The sequence below is a fragment of the Pyxicephalus adspersus genome, chromosome 6 (genome assembly GCF_032062135.1).
Source record: "Pyxicephalus adspersus chromosome 6, UCB_Pads_2.0, whole genome shotgun sequence".
In the NCBI taxonomy this organism is placed as follows: Eukaryota; Metazoa; Chordata; class Amphibia; order Anura; family Pyxicephalidae; genus Pyxicephalus; species Pyxicephalus adspersus.
Window position 1 is genome coordinate 102,307,178 of NC_092863.1, and position 23,106 is coordinate 102,330,283.

Sequence of the window (23,106 nt, forward strand, 5' to 3'; positions counted from 1 at the left end):
TCAAAAGAGTGGAATTTGTTTAATAGATGAGACAACATTTATATGTACGATAATACAATTGCAAGAACAAAAATAAATAAATATATTAAAAGTTTATTACCAGTTATTAGATGTTGGCTATATTCATTTTCTTTAATTATAGTTGATGATCTTGCCATTAATGCCCCATTCAGAATTGAGATTACCGGTTAGCCACTCCTTGCCACCGCTCTTCAACTACTATGCTACCTTGTTGATTGAGGTTGAGGTGGAAGTGCAGTTCTTCTTTCAGAGAAGGAAAAGCAAGTGTCTTGTCATATCCAGAAACTTCACTGCAATCCCTCATATTGGCAACCATGTCTAAATGTGGATAAGTCTTGAGGAAGAACACTGCTGTCAACCATCAATCTAAAATGGCCCTGGTTGTCCTAGGAAACCCGTATGAACTGTAATAAATCCATAGAAGTTGTTACTAAAGGACGGGACTCCAAATTCCTCTCCTTTCCTCCTCTATATCCTGGAGGGGTCTAAAGTCTTTAAAAGGGACCTGGGAACAACCTATATGATAAGTAGTGTATCTTGGATCCAGGATCAGACTGGGAATATGGGGCCTACCAGGGTCCGAAGGTGGGCCCACCAGAACATACAGCTTTCTTGTTTTTTTTTGTAAGGCCGAAGGGGCCAGAGAGCCACCAGAGGGCCAAGCGGCTTACCTGTGACCCCCCTTTTTGCAAGAATGCCACTAGTGCCCAACATTAGTGATCCACCAATGGGCCAGTCTGACCTTATTCAAATCTGCTAAAGGCTTCTGCTTTGGTTTGACTCTATTTAGCTTAGGTGAGGTAAAAAAATTGGAATCAGGATCTCATAATCACTATGAACTAAAGACTGTGCCCATCGTCAAACTGTACAGTGATCGTCATTACAGAGCTGGACCAACCCGCCATCATCAGCCAATGGGAAAACTCAATGATAGTTTGACTCAATGATAGATAAAATCAAGATAGAAACTAGGTGATCCAGTGAACCTGGAATGGATCTAGTTCTGGAATGAAAACATTTGCAAACTAATAGCAAATGGTTTGTATGAAGACATATACCCAGTTTGCTGGATCACCAAGATTCACCCATATTAGTCTATCTTCTCCAGTCTTGGAGAACTTTAATAATTCTGGCCAATAAACTAAAAACATTCACTGGTATTTATCAGGGATTTTATTAGTAAATTATATTAATAAAGTGGTGACCAGCATGATCTCCACTTCACAGATCAGCAGAGAACACTACTTTCATAGCATTAATGGCCACCATGCAAATCATTCTTTTATGAAGAGTTATAAAAGTAACAAAAATAAAACAAACATGGTAATATGTTATCAATTTTGGTTATCTATTTCTTAATAAAGATGCCCCTAAGTGGAGAAGTTTTGAAGAAATGCTCATGTATGTATATGATATTACATACCATTACTTTCACAACTATATTAAAATAAATGCATACAATTAACAAAATCCCAAATACACAGCTATTTCTACATTCTCTTTAATTATTTTAAAATATTAATTATTAATTACAATAATGATCTCTTTATTTCAAAAATATGGTCTTTACATTTCCTCCTCATTAAAATTCATAATTAGCTGGAAAACGAATTTTGTTAATTTATCTTACGCAGCTAATATTAACATTTGCACAGTCTGAACTTTTTCTCCCCAACTTTAACCTCAGACAGATGAACTTTTTACTGCTGCTCATCTTCTATATTTAACCTCAGGCGAAAGTTATTATGACTCACGTTACAATAGACCCTTTTTTATTTTGTTTTTTTGTTATTTTACAATATATTGTTATTTTTTTTTTAATCTCTCGCTAAGTCCTGAGCCTTATGTTTGCCTGAATGGAGGCCGTCTGTCAAAGCCACCGCAGAGACATTATTATGCTAATGTACCTAGGTGTTTATGTCTAAGAAATATAATATATTTGCCTAATATCCCAACTTGAGAAAAAACGCTTATGAAAAAACATTTATTTTCACTAGAATTTAAAAAGTTGGATAAATTCTGAAACGTCAAAGCATTTCATTTTGCCCTCTTAAAAACATAATCTCTGAATTTAATGACAAAAGGTTTAAGCTGAAATAAAATTTATGTAGGTATGTGCGCACAAGACATTTATCTCGGCTGATGAGAAATATATTAGATATCTGTCCTTTATTTTTTTTTTTTACTTTTTTTATTACAATGGTATTTCAATAACAAACAATATCTCAATAACCTGAATTCACTAAACAGGTGCCACCTTAAATTATTTTATATTAGATTCTATGGAGCATAAATATATGCAAATGTTATTGATATTTATTGCAGATGGTTAAACCCCTGATAAAAATGTGTACAGTTTAATGTTCTCCTCTGAGTGGAATAATAACGCACCGAGAACAATATTGAATTTTTCTTTCCATATTTTCATTGCCTCGGAATAGAAGTACGTGGAAAATGAGTGATGTAATTTTTTTTTCTTTTTTAAAAAAATATCATTTGAAAACTTTAATGATTTGCACAGATATACAGCTATTTTATTCTTTATTTTCTCATTTTAAAGGATGTAAAGGCTGTGATATATAGTGAAAAAATTGAATCCACGTACATGGTAGAAATGACCTATTATGATACATTATGCAAGTTCATGTCCTTGAACACGAGGTTGTTACGTGTGCTGAAAAATGCAGTGGCAATGTTGCAGTCCTATGGGTCCCAATGTGGAATGGGATCCCCTTATACAGCAGTTCTAAACCACTGCTGATGGTCTTCAAGCTACAAATCTTTGGGCCCCAAAGTAGTAACAGGACCCCTTATGCAGAAATTCTGCACCACTACTGATGGTCCTCTAGCTACAGACCCATGGGCCCAAATGTGCAATATGAACCCTTTCTGCAGCAATTCTGAATCAACGGTAATGCTCTACAAGTGACATGGGCTCCATTGTAATATTAGGACTTCTTATGCAGCATTTCTGCACCACTGCTGATTGTTTTCTACCTACAGACCTATGGGCCCAAATGTGGAATGTGAATGACTTCTGCAGCAATTCTGAACCACTGCTGATGGTTTTCAAGCTACTGATCTATGGACCCCATTGTAGAATTTGGGCCTCTTCTGCAATAATTCTGCACTTCTTCCAATGGTCTTCAAGCTACAGATCCATGAGCCCCAATGTGTAATGTGAACCCCTATAGCAGCATCTCTGCACCACTGATGGTGGTCTTCTAGTTACAGGTCTAAGGGCCCCAGTGCTTTTTTTTGACAAGGCCTCAACTTCTTGATATACATTGCATCACATCAGGAGCCCCCTTTACAACAGAGCTGTTCTGTATATAAAATGTTCGGTTCGCCAAATTTTGCGAAAAGATTCGCTTCGATCCGAATTTATTTGAGGTGAATCAGATTAAAAAGGGCTATTTCTTGGTATTCCTGGTATTTAGGTTATTTCTACTATGTATTCTTAGATATAGTTTCTCTATCTAAGAATAAAGGGCACTAAAGGGGATGACAAGTCCCCATTCATCCCTTGTAGTGCCCAGAGATCGTAGTAAAACTGCAGAGGTCATCTGCAGTTCAGTTTCACAATGTGACGTCACGTGGGAAACTAGGTCATCTGCTGTTCAGTTTTCCCATTGTGACGTCACGTGGGAAACTGAACTGTATCTAGGAATACAGAGTACAGAATACAGATTTTCTCTATCTAAGAATACAGGGCATTACAGGTGATGAATGGGGACAAGTCCCTATTCATCACCTGTAATTCCTGGACATTGTAGTGGAACTGCAGAGGACTGCAGTTCAGTTTCCCACGTGATGTCACAGTGGCAAAACTTAACTTCAGATGACCTCTGCAGTTCCACTACAATGTCCAGGCATTACAGGTGATGAATACGGACTTGTCCCATTCATCACCTGTAGTGCCCTGTATTCTTAGATAGAGAAACTCTATCTAAGAATACGTAGTAGAAGCACAGCACGGCAACCACGATTGCTGTTGCAGCGCCGCACTATATATTCTTAGATAGAGTTTCACTATCATTCCCTATGGATCACTATTCATCCCCTGTAGTGCCCAAAGATCGTAGTGGAATCTCTAAAGTCCTCAGACGTGCAGCCGCCATTTCAGGAAAAATTGCAATTCGTTACCACGAATCGCAAGGAAATTTGGATTCCGATCAAATCAAATTTTTCCTGAAATTCGGATCGAATTCCACTTCGTCAGCTTCGATTCGCTCATCTCTAATTAGATTGCACAAAACACTATATATATCATATTTTATAATAACCTGGATAATATATTTAAAATAATTTATTTCCTAGCCCTGTCTATATGAAAGAAATTAAATATGCATAAACGCCTTATATCGTACAGTATTATTACACACACAAACACACACACACACACACACACACATATATATATATATATATATAAAACTTGTTTTAACCAAAGATGTGAAATGAAAAAGTCTATTAAATTCTATTTTGCCTCCATTTGTGAGCAATTGAATAGGGGGATCTACAGCAAATCTGGATTTGTATACAACAGCTCCCTTAGCTACAATATCAAACTCGCTTTCGGTAAAGCTTTCCCAGTGTCAGTTTGATGTATTTAAAGATAAATTCTTATTTATGTTTTGGAGTCTCACGTTGAAATAAATACACTCTTTGAAGCTAAAACATTGCTCTCTGTGTGTTCTCACACTATCAACTGCGAAAGGATAACTGCACTTTTGTTAAGAAATATGGGGCTGCAACATTCCACCAATAAATGAGTTTGTAGTAGAATTTCCTTTCCCCTTTACGGAGATGGCTTTGTATTTACACCCTCCGGTGTTACGCCATTTCGTTTTTTGCTTTTGTGTGGTTGGATCTTTAAAATGAGTCACAGGCAATAGGGGGACATCAATGACCCAGTTTAGTACAGCAGGTTTTAAGGAAAGAAAATTCATGTTTTTATTGCCATAATATAATCGTATGAAAGGGTTTTAAAAAATCCTCTTATTCTGAAACATTTCAAATTGATTGCAGTCCACTCGGTTTTTTGATTTGAGGACTAGTTATTGTACTGGGTTTTGGGCCATAAAGAGCAAGTTAAAAAGAACCTGTGATAAAGTTAGCCTACATTAAAATGGCTTAACTGCCTTGGCATGGATTGATAAGTCAAGAGTTATGAAGTGGGAAAACAAATACCGGTAATTACGAGGAGGCAGTACTAATTGACAAAAACGATATACAATGCCTATTTTAGGAACTAAATTCCTGGCTCTTGGTGGCTTTTTGCTCAAGCTCTATAGACATGGCACAGCACAGGCCACTTGGTGGCCATCCAATGGTCGAAGGAGATCATCATCAAATGATCTCACCAGTCGGAAGTCTGCCATAGAGCCAGTGGAGAATATGGAACCTTTATTGACAGGGTGCCTTTACCTTTCTTAATAAAAAAATGTAATCTTCCATTCATGCTTGTATCTGTCATATGACCAAAAGGCTAGGCTGCAGGGGGAACACTAAACACTGATTCCCCCTATCAGCAGAGATCAAAAGGTTAGATGCCCAGAGTCTGAAAGTGGGAATTCCCACTTTCCCTTTGCAAAGAGCACAGCACACCTTCTGTGTCAATATTGAGGGTCCCCCAGGAAGTTCCCAGTTCTGTATATCTTCAAAATTGCACATTGCACATTATGAGGAGCTCCCACCATCCTGAATTTAATTTCCATGTCTATACACCTGTGATCGTTATTTATGGTTCCCATCATCCTGGTGCCAAATTCCCAGGTCACTGAACCTGCTGTGCCCAATATGAGGGCGTCCCACTAACCCTGAGTTGAATTGCCAGGTCTCATCACATATTGTTGCCATTATGAGTTCCTAGGTATGCACACCTGCTAAGCCCATTATAGAAAGTTCCTACCATCCTGTGTAGAGTTCCGGGCTCCGTACACTTGATGTGCATTTTGTGAATGGCCGGGTCTCCACACCAGCTGTGACCATGAATGAATGCAGCCCTGAGAGTCCACTGCGATCCCAGGGTATAGATGTTAATTAACCTAGTCATTTGCCATTACCACAGTCCAAGGACAATTTTGGAGGAAGCCAGTTAACCTAACAACAATACTTTACCCTCAACAATACTGGTCCAATTGGATTCCAAGGAGCCTGGTGGACCATAAACAAGGAATTGAACAGGAACTAGTATTGTATATGATCAGTGTTGGACAAAGAGTCTAAAAGTTCTTTTTCTTTTATGTTAGAAATTCATAGGACTTGATATTCCTGTCTCAAAATAAAATTTCCTCTTTTGGTGAGTGCATGACCCCCATGATTGCTTTGAAGCATAAGCATTTGGCATTTTTTTCATACAGTGGTTGGAAGAAGTGCCACCAATCACCACAGAATCCACCAATTTTAATATTATCAACTGCTTTACCTCAACCTTTATAGATCGTACCTTTCTGGTGGGATGTATGTTTTGAATAAGTTAGGTCTATGGGTAGGTTAATCATTTTCAAAAGCATCACATAAATGTGTAACAATGTAAAAGGAAATTTAATAGCCGGAACATTTTAGTTGAGTCCAGGATTCCAGGAGTCTCCCTTCATCAGGGCTGGAATTCACTCGGGGGCAGTTGGCTGGGACAGAGGCCCCTAGTATACTACATTCCAGCCCCAGTGAAGGGAAGCTTCCAAAATTCCAATAAATGCCTTGACCATTTTTACCAAATGGTACTAACAGTAATAAAAATTCTGAACATACTTCAGCAGATCAAAGCTCTCATGCTACAGTTTAATTCTCACCAATGGAACCGTGACAGATTAAACTAAAAAAATCTAACTCTTCCCCAGTTTAAAAAGTTTCTAACCAGAGCAAGAATTGAAAGTAGTTCTGTCTGTACTTAGCCTCATATCTAGAAGCCGTAATGTACTTTTTTCCCTTAGAATATAATTGATGAGTCATCTTGGCTTAGGAGTGCATGAAAGTTGCATCATTTATACTTTGCAGTGTGGCTTGCCTGTCATCGACACACCAGGATTTGCTCATCAATAACGGAGATTATCGATTAATCCACAAATCTAGACACTTAATTACTGACATTTGAATGCCAGAAGAAGTGACAGACCTTCAGGTTTTCAGTAAAATCTCTCCTTACAGATTTTATAAAATTGCATTGATTTTCTCTTTTTCTCTCTTTAAATGAAATGCAAGAAACCAGCACATTTATAATATTTTACTTTGAAGGTCTCAAAATCTAAGGGGGCTTAAGCGGAAAACAGAAGGCTAATTTTCTGTTGCCCTTTTTTTGTTTGTTTCAGTTTTTCTTTATTGATTTTTGTGGAGTATCGGGCACAAGATGTAACATTAAGGAAACAGAAAACATGCAATAAGAAATAAGTACGAAATAAAAGAAATAAAAAAAATATATATAAGAAATAAAAAAAATAAGTACGTTATGGGGAACAGAGGGAGAAATGGAGAGTGGGAGAGCACCAGAGAAGAATAACAACAATTGAGAGATAAATTAATGCTAGGATAGTTGTTGCCCTTTTCTATAATTTCTCCTTCTTAAGGGGTCCTTTACACCCATAGGTGGAAACTCCTGGGCACACAGAGTGGCAAACCCAACCATGGGCAAACAGATCTGCATGTGGCTGCAGCACTGGCACAAATCTACAAGACAATCTACAATCCACAAGAACAAGACTGTTGATGTAGGGAACATTTGATTGCCTCAAGGGATTAAGAAGGATTTTTTTTATTTCTTGGAGCAATTTGAACCATGCTTTTATGCCTTCCTCTGGATCACATGTGCCTATTGAGTTGTTATCTAGAATATGTTTACATTCCTAGTGGTTGAACCTGATATTTTTTTTTTTACTTGACCAACTAAGCAACAACTGTGGAGGCAAAGACCGTAATATTCCACAGTTGCATTGAAAAAATGGCGGATGCACAAAAATGCCACTGAAATGGGAGAGCTTGGAACTATGGTAGAGCCAAAATGCTGCTCATCATTGGTCTAAAATGGCCCTAAACCTTCACATATATAAAAACATGATCAATTGACATGAGTCAAAATTGGTGATCAGGATGTTTGAAAGAAACACCATTGGTCTTCGTTGCAGCTTGTATTGTTCTCAAAGTGACAAATATTTTCTGGAACCTTTAGCAATTTCAACTAAACTAAAGTAGTGATCAGTGTAATCACTACTAATTTTAACAACTACCAATGTTCAGTGCTTAAGTCTTCTGAAAGTTGTGTTTTCCTAGCTTATTGGCACTCTTGTAAATGGGCGAGTAGCCTGTTCGCCCCTTTTTTTTAAAAAAAGCAGGTAAAAAATATATGAGGATTTGTTCTGTTAAAGCTATGACCAAAAAAGAGGGTAGAATCTACAATGTCTGTGGTCTTCTTACAGCTGCTCTTCCCATTGATGGCCAACCACGCCTTATTCTGTACTCTATGCCTATGTTAAAGTAGCTTGGAGATTCCCCACTAATGACAGGTGATCTGAGGGAAGAGGATATCAAGAAGCTTCAAAGGAGGTGGAAGAAGCTGAAGATTCTTGCACTACATGTCCTTAGATACAGTTTCCTCCCCAGCAAAGAGCACAGTGATCACCACAGTGGAGACATCACCAAATCTCACTCCAAATCAGGTCAGACTAGCATACAGAGGCGCCGTAGAGATATTGACCCATCCTATGTTTGACCCATGGCAAATATTCAGCCATTAGGCTCAAGGTGCAGGCACTGAGAATGTTCTGATTGTTTTTATGACAAAATGTCATTTTTTAGGCCCCTGTTGCAACAATAATAATTGTAGAAATTCCCTACGAGACTACAAATTACTTTTGAGTTCAGATCCACTTTAATACACACTTGTGGGGTATTATACATATGTAAGTCTGTTCAATTTTTTAACCAAGATTCCCCTGCTAGATGAAACAAGTCATGACCACTTTACTCCAGTGCAGTCAGAACAATATACCGAGGTTAGGACTGTGATTGGATAGGGAGGAGGAGCAGCTTCTTCTCGGTCTTTTTGGTCTTCTTTGAGCTGCGGAAGTTACAGTACTTTGCAACGATGTAATACGTAATTGGCATATCTGGCTGCTTCTCCTTTTGCTCATTTGCATGATGCAATGTAGACATTACAGAAGGCTAGTAGAAAGACCCATTGAAGTCCTATTGGAAAAAGCATTTGAATATTGATTAATAAATAAGTAACGGTGTCTTAATTATTAATTAATGGATCTTAATGCAAGTCTTATTTATTCTTGCTGTCACAGCCCACTTCAAAGTGATAATTATTTGAAGAGGGAGAATGTAATAGAATGAGCCAGCATGATCCAGAATGAGCCAGGTCCTAGTTTCTTATATGGCTTAACTTCATCAAAAGTTGTCCCTTTCATAGTTCCCATCTCTGTACATGTCCTTCTGGTAGGAATGGCAAGAACCTCTCATAATAGGCACAGCTGCTGTGCAGTCCGAAGAACTAACCATGGGAGTCCCCAAGAAATAACAGACTGTCAGTTGTTCAGCTGCCAAAATCTGAAATATCAATTTGGGTAGACCCATTGACCTGATAATTTATATATGGAGTCTCAAGTGTAATCTTAGAAAGCAAAGGGACACTTATAGGGCTTCATTTATTAAAGCTCTCCGTGACTGTAGAAGTTAGACTTTTATGGGAGAACCTAGGTGATCTAACAAACATTGGATGGATTTCTTACAAATCTTTTGCCAAGACTTGACCCATCCTATGTATGCTGGAACACCCAGGCTCTACCATGATGGTCTACCTTGTCCAGTCTTGAAAAGCTTTAATAAATCAGACTTAATATTTCAGAAGGAAGTGACATAGAAGGTGGTCAGTACCAAAGGTATACTATAGGAGATGGCCAGGGACTTCAGATATGCTGCAAGAGTTGCTGGAAATGCTTCAGGAAATTATAAACTATATATAGAGCGCATGACTCTGCTAGATGTCACAGCCATTGAAGTCCATTGGAGGCCATGGAAGCCAACAGATCTACATTAGTGCCCCTTTACCCTTCATACGTTTAAGCTAAATCCATTAAGAAAACATAAAAAGTTATGGACAACACAACATTTCACACCATTTAACGAGTAATAGACAATTTTTATCACATGTGACATGTGGCCCCTGAGCTGCAGGTGGGACACTTTATCTATCTATCTTTTATCCTAAAATCTACAGAGCAAGTATAAAACTTCAATGCGTTTTTCTAATTTTTTAAAATTATTTATAATTCAACCCCCTTTCTATCCCCCAGAAAAAAGAGAGGCTTTCATTACAGAGGGCTTTTTTTCTTCATACCATTGCTCTCACTAGTTGCCTACAGTTGCCTTGTTCAACTTGTCAGAATGAATTAGAAGATATATAATTGATGTTACTAGCATAATCTGAGGTAGTACAGTACAAAACTCTAGAGAGTTCAAAATAGAGTAGAAAATGAGTTTAAGATTTATTTTTGGTTCTAGTCATTGCCAATGAAAGACGTATAGTACAGATATACTGTACTTGCTGTAACAAGCCATTGAAGAGCTATCTGGGTTTCATCCAAGAAAGCGGTTTGCCAAATTGGAATTTTCCTTCTTGATAAAACTTCTGTGTGCGTTAAACTATACATTTAATACAAATATTGAAGTAATTATATTCATGTTACTGATTCCTTATACAGAAATGGTTTAAGATAATTTTCAGACCTGTGACCTGCGGAATGGATTTTGTAGCTGAGATCATTAAGAATAAGAAGTTCTGATATTAAGCACATGACTGAAGCAAGGAAATTATTGCAATCATTTATCATGTACTAGAAAAAGTTTATAGATCCTTCTGAAGAAATCTTTAACTCCTCATGGTTTATAATAAAGAGATGGGTCCGAAAGGTAACTTTTGTCATGATTCTAGAGGTTTGAATAACATTACCTTCAAGTTACACATACACATTCAAGATACAATTGCATCAGCTCTTATGGCTCCTGTAACGCCAGAATTCTGGGCCCCCTGATAAAGCTAAGCTCCAACACTTCTAGAAATGCTGAAACTTGACCACCCTCTTCCTCTGTCTACTCATTTCTATTGTCTTGTAAGGCAGCTCATCATGATGATGGGCCAACAGAAACGTATGGGAGAAGCACTATTCTCATTCACACAGTCTCAACCAGGGTTCCCAGAAGGGATAAGCGAGAATGCCTTCCTCGATCTTCTGATGGATCCGCTATCAGAAGATCGAGGAAATTATAACAGGAGGATTCACAGGGGGTTTACAGGATTGCTAGTGCTCACAGGTGATTCATCAGGACTCTAGTGCTCCCTGAAAGCTTTCCTCAGCCAATGAGAGAGCACTAAAGGTTTTGAATGGGGAAATTTGTAACCTATTTAACATCTAATGCCGGGGATCGCACACTGAAATGATGAATGAATGCAGCCGGCACTGCATTCATTGATCAGCGCAGCCCGTGTTCCTTTTTTTTTTAATTTAAGCTTGATTGTCGAATTTACACCGGCCATTCTCGCTTACAATTTCGGTAAGCGAGAGCAGTTACCGAAGCAATTTGCTAGCTCATCCTTATTTCTAGAACCCTAAGGTTTAAACTTGCTGGCTCATCCTTATTCCTAGAACCTCAAGGTTTCTCCAGAGGTTTCCAGCGCTTCCATAAACTATCATTACTTGATTGGTGGAGCCAGCTATATAACTGATCTAATATTGATTGATTGGTGGAGCCAGCTACATAACACTATGTAATGATGTTTTTAGTTGTCTACAAATGTGGTATTCAAGCCACCATTGTAAGAGCGAACATTCTTTCTACTGACTATCAAAGTGTTTTCCCTAATAACTTCCAATAAATCGGTTTTAGAAAGGGGATCCTGAGACCCCCAATAAATTGGTTTAGTAGGGGTTTCCCTAAGAACTTAAAGTTATATCAAGGGTTTCTCAGGGGTACAAACATTGTGAAAGACAGCAATATAATATGTTGTTGACAAAAAGGTGTCCTAGCAAGAAGAGGTATATGAGCAGAACTAATCAAGGTATCATGGTTAGCTCCGTGGTTAGCACTGTGGCCTTTGCGGCGCTAGGTCCCAGGTTTGAATCATGGACTGGCCACTATCTTTGGATGTTCCCCTTGTGCTTGCATGGGTTTTCTTCTGGTACACTGGTTTACACTGGTTCCCCCCTACATCCCAAAAACATGCAAGTAAAAAAAAAAACTGTCCGTAGACTATATTAATGACATAGGACTATGGTACACATTGTGAGCCCCTCTGAGGGACAGTTAGTGACATGACTTTGGGTTTTGTAAAGCCCTGTGTAATATGTCCAGTACTACTCTATGTAGAGTATTTTGTACCATGCTGTTTTTACTATTGGGCATGTGTCAAGGCAGACAATGTTTCCCTCCTATGTTGCCCTGCGACCACCCACATATAATTCAGCCATGCTGTATATCCCATGGCTGTCCCTCACGGTTTTTCGAAAGATCCTCATTTGTCCTAAAGCTAGTCATGTGATGCTCATGTAAGTCTTCTTCTCTGGTAGGAGGCAGTTCAAAATTATGGATTATTACACTGTAAGTACAACACACCATGGTGATAGCCCCCTAGAGACAGGCCTAAAGTCTTCTGGGTAAATGACGATGAGTGTGATTTACCTGCAAGATTAAGAAGATACTGTGCACCAGAATGGTGGGTTCTTCTGATCAGAAAAAGCTCCAACACATTGCAGAAGACCTTAAGCCTTCTTACCTACTTCCTTCTCCTACACATTTTTATTGGCCTGTAAAGCAGCTTATCATGATGATGGGCCAACCGGAATGTATGGGAGAGATATGTTGCATAGGTGGGATCTAGCTGGAATAGGGATTAAATACTTTTAAACAACAAAATATACCTGTGGGTAGAACTAATCATGCACCCCTCTAGTGTAGTGCATACCATCCATACGATTGGGCATGCATCGAGACTGGTGATTTTAGCAATCCTCCATCCTTCAAGCTCTGGGCAGAATGAAATGACTGATCATTACACTATGAGTTCAGTGCACCTAGTGCAATGCCCAACACACCCCTCACACAGAATACCCTCAGTCTTCTGGGTCACATTATGGTTTAAATAATTTACGTGCAAGAATTAAGACATATTGTGGGTGAAGGGTGCCATAGGTCCAACCCTGGAGGAGCATAGCAATGATTATTTGTACTTACAGTGTAATGCAGTGTTTCCTACCAAGTCCGTTGAACATTAAGGATCCTACAGAGGGCAGATTACAGGACGGCATAGGACCAATCCAGGGATCCTCAAGAGGGATTGAGAGATCTGTGTAAGGTAAAGTTAGTTCTGCTGTAAGTGACACCAATGGTCTTTTGGCTATTTATAGGAGTTCCCATTGGCCAGCACTGTAAGAGACATTCTTCCTACTGACCACCATAATAATATGCTATGCTAACTGGTAGCTGTGGCTATAGCAAATATATAAGGGGTTCCCTGAGGACTTATTGTTTTAAGGGTTCCCTATATTAAAAAGGTTAAGAAACACTGCTATAATGATTCGTTAAGGCCTACTTACTATCATAGAGGAGCACTTTTGGCATTCTGGGACCACCTTGAAGACATCTTAAAGAGGTAAGAATAGGTTTAAAATACACTTTCAGAGATGGGGATAGCCTTGGGGCCAGTGTTGGTCTTTAAAATGGAAATTGCTTCTAATTGACATAAAAAAATCATTTGACTGGCTCATCATAAATTGTTCATTTTCTTCTCGTTTTTTACCGGGCTCAAGCTGCCTATCAGCACTGTCAAAATTGCTGCACTGCAATCATCTTCACAAACATTCGTATAAGCAAAAAAGCCGTCGAGCACCATAAGAAAATTTCAAAGCGATTATGTCACAGAACAGACTCTTAAAAACACATATTACCTCTAGAAGCAGAACTCTTAGGTGAAAATGTATTGTGAATGAGAAAAAAAACACAGAGGGAAAAAAAAGCCCAAACAGCAAGAAGAAAAGAACAAATGCAACAAAGGCCAATGAAAGTGGCCAATGAAAGAAACAGTAAGAGATCAGGAATGAATATAAATTGATAGATGGATGAAGAGATAAAAATGTTGGGGCACTTTCTGCAGTTTTCACAGGAAACAACAGGTATCCAATTGACTTATCACCCGTACAGAATTCTTTTACCATTGGGAAATAATACAATAGCGGCCAGTAGACCATAAATAATAAGGCCATTGTGGGGAATATATGGAAGCCTTTCTTACAGCGCTCTGCCAAAGTGCTCCTAACAAGGTAGGAGATTCCGTTTGTTAATTACAGCGGCTTTGAGGTCATAAAAATCAATTTTTATAGAAAAAAAATGTCACAGATGTGAGGGCTTTGTTTATTGAAGAAACGCTGTCACTCTACTAGGAAATAATACAACAGTTTGTACAACAAAAGAAAGCTTGTAACTTTGTTGCTGCAGAACACCTTAGGAATTGGCTAATTACACCCCCAGGTATCGTCTGTAACTGTTCCCCCTTTTTTTTTTACTGGCACTTGTTTTTTGTTCTCAACATCACTTTACTATGTGTGAAATGTTAAAGTACTAAAGTACTAATTGGATCACATATCATGGTTTTATTGTTAAAAAAACAAGTGGTTCACACTTTTTGTGCCGGAAGCATCAGTGGAAGTAGTAACAGCTCCGCTCCCAACTGGCCATATCAACCAAGCCTATAAGGCTTCAGTGCTGCTCAGCTTCTACAGTCCCTTTTCAGCCATTTCCTTTCTGCCATTTCTCAATGGTCACCATCCTATTCCACCTCATCTCAGAGTCATCACCTCCCATATATGTATTTCATCTGTGCATTTAACTGTTGGATTAGAATATATCTATAAAGCACAACTCAAGGAAAAATTCCAACTTGTTTTAGATAGGGGAGTTATCACTAGAAGTGTACAAGGAAATCCAGTAGGAGCTGAATTTGAACCAGATTTCTCCTTCTCCAAACTTGAATCTGAGTTCTGATCCCACATTGCTGCCGTTACTGTCAATGACAGGTATAGTAATACTCCCTGAAGATGACACCTGCCATTATGGGTGCCCTGATTGGCTGAACATTGACAGGAGCTTTGCTGGATGGAGATTTGATGGCAAAAACTCAGATTAAAAAAAAGTGTTTGAAAAAAAAAATAATGGTAAATTCATTTATTGAGTGTTTGTGTTTATTTCATTTTTTTTTTTACAGGTTATCCTACAATGACATGATATCTCTTACTCTGTAAACACTTTCCAGCACAGTAATATTATGATACATTTGAAAAATGTAACAAATGTATCATATTACTGTGCTAGAAAGTGTGTTACAGAGTAAAGCTGCGTACACACTTCCAATTTTTATCGTTGGAAATGCACGACGTACGAACGACGAACGACCGATTGGCCAAAAATCGTTCGTTAAAAAAGTAACGAACGACGCCGACGAACGAGGATAGTCGTTGGAAATGAACGACCGGACCGGCGGATCGGATTGGACGACGATCGTTGACCATCTATCGTGTGTGCCGTCGTTCAGTGATCGTGCATGGTCTGAGCATGTGCGATGAACGAACGTTCGATCGATACAGGCTGTATTGTGTATATGAGTGTGTGTGTGTGTGTGTGTGTATATATATATATATATATATAGAGAGAGAGAGAGAGAGAGAGAGAGAGAGAGAGAGAGAGAAAGAGAGAGAGAGATTGTGTCGTTATCTGTATGTACAGGATCGGTGCCATACGATCGTTCGCAGATATCGTGCAGGATCATTCGTCGTTCGTTTACCAACGATAATTAATGGAAGTGTGTACGTAGCTTAAGAGATACCTCCAGTGCGCGGCATCTTCTCAATGATTGCAGACACAGCTGCAATCATTGAGAAGAGTGTGCGATTCCCGGGGCACTACAGGTTAATTACCTCTAGTGGCCCATGGATAGTAGTGGAACTGCAGAGTTTATCTGCAGTTCAGTTCCCACGGTCACATGACTGTGGGAACTTTGCTGTCACAGCTCTGACTGCAGGCGATCCCCGGGCACTAGAGGTTGTATGGGGACAAGTTTCCCCATTCATTACATCTAGTGCCCTGTGTTCTTGGATAGAGAAACTCTTTCCAAGAATACATACTACTAGCAACAGCAATCAGGATCCCTGTTGCAGTCCTGTAGTATGTGTACCTGGATAGAGTTTCTCCATCCAAGAACACAGGACTCTACAGGACTCCAAGGACTTTATCCAAGAACACATACAACTAGTAAAGGGCTGCAAGAGCAATCTGATTGCTCTTGCAGCCCTTAATAGTCGCTGAAAATAACCTGAATTCTCCCACTATTGACGTCAATGGTGTTTGAATTCGGCATTCGATCACCCAAACAAAATCTCACTATTCGATCGAATAGCTGTCGAATCGAATAGTAAAATATTCGACCAACACTAGTCAAGAACTCTGATCACATGGACACTTTTTGTCTTTTCTATCCAGAAACATTCTGACAGGTTTCAAGCACCTCTGCTTAGAACTACTTAGATTATTATTATTATTATTATTAATAATAATATTATTAATAAAACATATTTGATTATTAATATTGATATTTGATTGCAATCTGTGTTGAGAAGTAATAAAAGATGGGAAGAAAATCTAGATAGCATTTCCGAGCTGTGTGCCATCACAGTGTTGCATGAAGCAGTGGAGACCAAATAATTAGTAATCCTTTCCATGCTCAGAAGTTTGCTGTATCCCCAGTTTCCCTGTAGCCATATGCAGCTAGTGTATCTCAGCATCGTTGTGCACAGAAACTCTGGGGCCAATCGGGTGCTGGGATGGGGTAATTAGTCTCCTAAGGGTGAACATAAACTTGCTATAAGTGAAGAGTTAGAAGTTAGACATGAGGAATCTGATAACCACTGGAACTAGATCAGGGTCTTACAATGTCAATCTCACATCTTTTATACTTTCAAAAGAAGACCTCAAGCTCTTATTTAGGCTTTAAACTGTAAATACACACTGCATGGGTTCAATTAATGGGCCCCCGTGTTACATTTTCAAGAAGTATGAACACATCATGAAGTATGGATGGGGGGGAACTATCCGTTGTAACTCCCTACTAGAAGACTCAAGATTGCCAGGATTTTGAAAAGAACAGATTTTAGCTTTGAGCAATTCCTTATGAAATTAAGTAAGTTGATTATTTTATTTCTCCAAAACACATTTTTTTTTTAGTCCATTGCTGGAATTCTCGTATAATGGGCCAATAAGTTGCATACAAGGCCTTCTGTATTACCATTACCTATTCCTGGGCAGGTGTGGAAGAGAAAAGTGTCGATTATTTTTAAAAATGTATGCTTTGCAGTACTAATGGAACTAATGGATCCCGACAGAACAGCCTTGATGAACCTTTTACTATGGTGGAACTCTTGGAATTCATTTTAGATCTCAGGGAACCTAAAGCTAAATACTGAATATGTATACAGCCCATGACAAATTAGCCACACCTCACTGGTCAGTGGGAAAAATTCTCTCAATGGGGCTTTTCTCTCATTGACCACCAGTGAGGTGTGACTGACTTGTCATGAGCTGTGTACATAATCAATATTTATCTTTAGATTCACTGAGATCTAGACATTTTTGTTGCTGATGATAAAAAGAAATGCCAGTATATTGGTGATTAGTGGAAAAATACCACCCTTTTACACAGCTAAAATTATTGTTGGTGTCAGAAGGAACTTACTTGAGAAAGGGAGAAGAAGTTGAGAAACTCCTTTGGTCCCATGCTGTTGGATTAACCTTGGTGTAAGAACTCTGTAGGCAAAAAAAAGCAGAAGAACAAGCAGCTACTGTTCACTGTTTAGGGACCCCTAAGACCCTATGGAGGACAGATTTCAAGTTCAGAATGGCCTTCATAGATAAAGTCACAAAAACATATCATGTGGTATTGTGATTTATTTCACGTGATCAAACAAATGTTAGACCCTGGTGCAATTACAATTAATCTCCAGGTTACATACGGGATAGGGACTGTAGGTTTGTTCTTAAGTTGAATTTGTATGTAAGTTGGAACAGGTACATTATTTTAATGCAATTAGGACAGATGTTTGTCTCAACATAATATTAGGCAGCATGGTGTCAGTTACTGTATAAAATCCTCACTGTGAGTTAATCACAAACAAAGCAACAAAAAAAGATTGGAGCCTACACATTCATTAACTTCTGGAGCAAGCTGTGCAAAAAAAAAAAAAACAACTGCACAGTTTGTCTTGCTAAGAGGTACAAGAGCTTGCAGGAGAGATAACTCCCCTAAGATTACCCACAACCTCAGCTGTAATTAGCAAAAGATTTCTTCTGCAAGTCATACAAACTGCCCCTCTCCAGGGCTCCATGCACATAATGCAGCAGGGAAGCCCTGTTCGTATCTAGGAGGCATCTGTATGTTGGATGTCCTTAACCCGGGGACTACCTGTAGGGCCTACAAGATGTTATCAGATGCTTCATCACTGGTATCCAGTGTTTCTGATCCCTTTTGACGTAGGGGGACCCTTGAAATACCTTTCACGTCTTTAAGGAACCCCAACTATACATACTATATCCACAGCTCACAGTATATTAGCGTGGTGGTCAGTTGGACAATACCTCTTACATTGCTGGCCGTTGGGAAGAATGTCATCCTTACAGATAACCAAAGAGATCATCGGTGTCAGTTAAACTGACCTAAGAGGCACAAACTGCTCATTAATCAAGGGACCCCTAGCGGCCTCAGTGTTCCACAGAACTCTGGTCGGGAAACACTGAATTAATCACTACCAATTTTAGCAGCATTCTATTACAAATCTCTTGTGTTGCTCTAACCTGCCAATGTGGGGGTTAAAGCTCGCAACAGCAATATATCGAAATCCCCAGCTTAGCCTTTAGGGTCATTTTTTTTCACTTCCTAATTTTTTCTGACATCCATAAAATAGAGGAAAGGGGAAGTTTCTTCCATGGGGTCAAATAATACAAAAAGACAGTGAAAAAACTGAGATCTAGGACAAAGTTTTTACAAATGGTTGGGTTTGGCTTTAAAGCAAAGACCTTGGGAAAACTTTTCTTGGATCTCAGGCTGTCTCCAAGAGTATTTCAGTTCCATTATTAGTTTTGTTCAGTCTTTTGGCTAAGTGATGTCCTCTATCATGAAACCCACTTTTGTTGAGCGTAGGCTATCCTTTCCCCGTCCGCAGCATATGACTGAGCAGTAAAAAAAGAAGAAGCACTCCTACAAGCATGATCTTTGTCATCAACTAATATCCCCTTATGCTTATCCTTTTCCATTCAGAGCTTTGCTTTGTTAGGAGTGCAAAAAGCTGATACAAGGATATATTACGATGCGTTCATTGCTTGCATAACTGCAAAAAAAAAATACGTATTCAAAAATACAGAGCTGCATTCATGTTCATCTTTTATATCTGCCTGAAAGTAAAAGTAGATAGACTGTTATATATATATATATATATATATATATATATATATATATCTTCTTTGCTCATCTCTCCCTTGCTAGCCCTCCCTCTTCCAGCCTCCATTATACGCCTACCCTTGGATATAACAGCTGAGCTCATGCTACTAGCTATTTAACATCCTGCTTTTAATCCCCCAAACTTTTCCAAAGTTCTTTCAAGCACAATGGGTTCTATTATGTTCAGCATAGCATGTACTTAAGGGCTCATGGAACCATTGTGGGCCTCTATAGTAGAGAACTCGATTTCCTTTTTCTAATGCGGACGAGGAGTAGAAATAGGACTTGGAACAATGGTATGATCAATAGTAGAAAGTTGTAGTCAGTTCAGGTTTGTTGGAGTGAGTCAAGCAGGATGTACTGTATTAAAGATGACACAATGCACGTCCGCACACCACTCTGACTGATATCTTTGTATCGATCTTCTCTAAGATAGAAAAGGAAGAAAAACAAAAGTGTCATGGGGAAAAATTGCATCGACAGCACAAACATGGAAGAAAATAATATTTAGATACCATGTACATTTACCATTTCCAACTTCCTCAATTGTTTTTTAGCTCCTGAAAGTCCTTTAGAGTATTTTATTGTCAGCGTTAATTTGCATCAAGGTATTTTTTAATGGCAAATTAGAGCATCTGTCTATTGGAAATCATGGATTTTGTTTTAAAAAGTGCTGTTAAATCGCTCAATAAAACCAATTAAAATGTTTCTTTATTTAATATCCGTGAGGAGATACAGACCAAGATTTCTCAAAAACCAATATGATGTACAAAGAGCAAATGGTAAAAAAGGCTATTAAAGTTTTGTAATGGTGATATCATGATGGAGGAATGTAAAGACATGCTGGGATTTGTAGATGGAGAAGGGGGATAGAAGAGGGAAGGATATAATGAGAAAAGGAATGAAGAAAGAGGAAAAACAAAAAGAGTACATGAAAGAAAAGAAAGAAAAAAAGGAAAAAAGGAGAAGGAGGAATAAGAAAAGGAGAAGAACGTGGAGAAAGAAAAAGAGGAGAAAGAAACTTTCAGGTGTTCAGGGAACCCCTCCTATATTTACTATACTCACAGCTTAGAGTACATCAATGTGGTGGTCAATAGGAAGAATGTCTCGTACATTGCTGGCCATTGGGAAGAATGTCACCCATATGAATAGCCAAAAAGATCATTGGTGTCACTCAAACTCACCTGAGAGGCACAAACTGCTCATTGTTCAATGAATCTCTGGCAACCTCTAGAGGAACCCTAGCTGAGAAACTTGTTGTAGACAATTGTGGTAACAGTTTTTAGATGCCCCTTTTATGTTCCAGTATATCTGTACCCCTGTACAAAGCCATGGTTTGATGAGCGTGGAGGAACTCAAGTGTCTTGACCTTCTGGACACTCTAATTAAAAACCAGACCATCAGTACTGGAGATAACAAACTTACCTTTTGGGAATATACTTCAAATTTGCACAGACACATGCTATGGAATTTTTTTAAAGTTTACAAAAATGTTTAAAGGCTATTTGGTTTATAAAAATAGAAGTGACTCTGTATGAGTCCAAAATGGCCGTGGTTTTGGGATGAGATGTCCAACAAGATAACAGGTGTGATAATCAGGTATTCAAACTTTTGGTCTTGGTTTAAGCACAGCAATAAGTTTTAGGATAAAGTTTAGAGAACAGTTGTGTTATATTTTATTAGGTTTAGTCATAAGGATTACAACCAATATGCAGCCACACTACTGTGCCCATACACCATGGACAAGCATTTGTGTTGTTTAAATGGGCAACGGGCAGGCTGTAGTAAACCACCCCCTACTACTCCCATTCATTCATTATGAATGTCAAGAAGAACCTCTAACTCAGGCATTGTTGTTGGTGTAAGGAGGTACTGAACCTGCACTACTCATATCAACACGTCTTACAGTGGAACTAAACTTGCCATATTAAATGCCACCGGGAAGGTTCTTTATTGTAGATGGAACAGATGATGTCCCTCCTGCAATAAAATACCTTTTCCTGCTTGATCGCATTCACCTGTCCTCGCTATCTTCACCTGATATTCTTCCTGGTGTAGGGTCTTAAGGTTATCTTGCACAATGAACTTGGGCACGGTTGTTGGCATGAAGAAGCCATGTATCAATTATAGGGAGGGGGAGTGGAGGGGGGGGATAGGGAGGCTTTTAAAGGCACTAAATTTAACTAATAAAATTATTCACATTATTTAATAGTTTCCTGCATACATCAATAGCTAGTATCTGATCAATTTATATAAAATCACGATGTGTACAACGTCCTAAAAACAACCAAATACAGTCAACTCAGAAATTATTTTCTTATACACACAGTTTCGGAATTTTTCAGGTCACATAGTAAGTCTCATTCCCGACACGTTTCGCCTAAATTGGCCTCATCAGGGGATATCAGAGCTTATTATACCCAAAATTGTGTGTGTTTATTAATTGTAGTGACTTTTCCAAAAAGGCATCCCGGTACTGGTCGGGTTGCTGTAGGTTCAAAAATATTGCTCAGATTCTTACTACGTATGAAACTATTGAATGATTATTGTCCCATTAAGAAAGGTATGTCCATCCAGACGCACTCAAATTTCCACAGTGAAGAAAGTTTTTTTTGATATTCAGATGTTCCAATATTTTAGTTAACTCTAGTATCCTGAGGAGTTGCAGTATGAGATGTGTAAATGGTATTAATATTGGTTTGCGTAACGAAGATTGTTGTGAGGATGATATGTATCCCTCTCTTTAAATTAGAGGTAGGATGGGGCAAACCATGATATATAACCCAGTACCTGCTTTCAATGTTAGTGGTAAAACATGAGGAAGCCATGCACTATCCATATTAACTAAAGTTAAAGCAGAACTGAACCTTCTAAATTAAAAAAAAAAAATACAGACTAGGAAGTTCCTTTATTGGAGGACAGGTAATTTACCATCTGCAATAAAATAACCTTACCTGCTTGATCGCATTCACCTGTTCTAGCTCCATCTTAGACAGCACCATGTTCACTGTATCTTCCTCCAGGTTTGGGTTCTTCAGGCCATCTTGATTGCCCAGGTCATAATGAAGTGACTTCCATGCATGGGTGGGGGACCTAATGTTCTCCTGGAAGCCCCGGGGATGCATGGATACCAGGATAGTCTACACTAGGCTTTGCAAGGTCAGCAAGTGTATTTCCAGAGAAAGACGGGCAGGTAAGGATGTTTTATTGCAGATGGGACATTGCCTGTCCCTTCAGAGATGAAAATCCTGCCTGTTCATATTTTATGTGTGGAATTATAGTTGAATATTAAAATATATATTGAATACTAAAGTTGGAAATCATTACTGGCTGGAGGGGGGGGGGTTGTCATTTGTAGATAATGCCGGCAGTAAAATGTATCAGTGCAGAATTTTTTTGGATCAAGAGCTCCATTACCAAAAAACCAAATCAACAGAAGCCTATAGCAAGCACATGGAAAATTGAAGAATGCCAAAAATGCACGGGGGTGTACAACACCAGCACCAATCAGTAATTATGGCAATACAAGGTATTTGTAATCAATACTATTG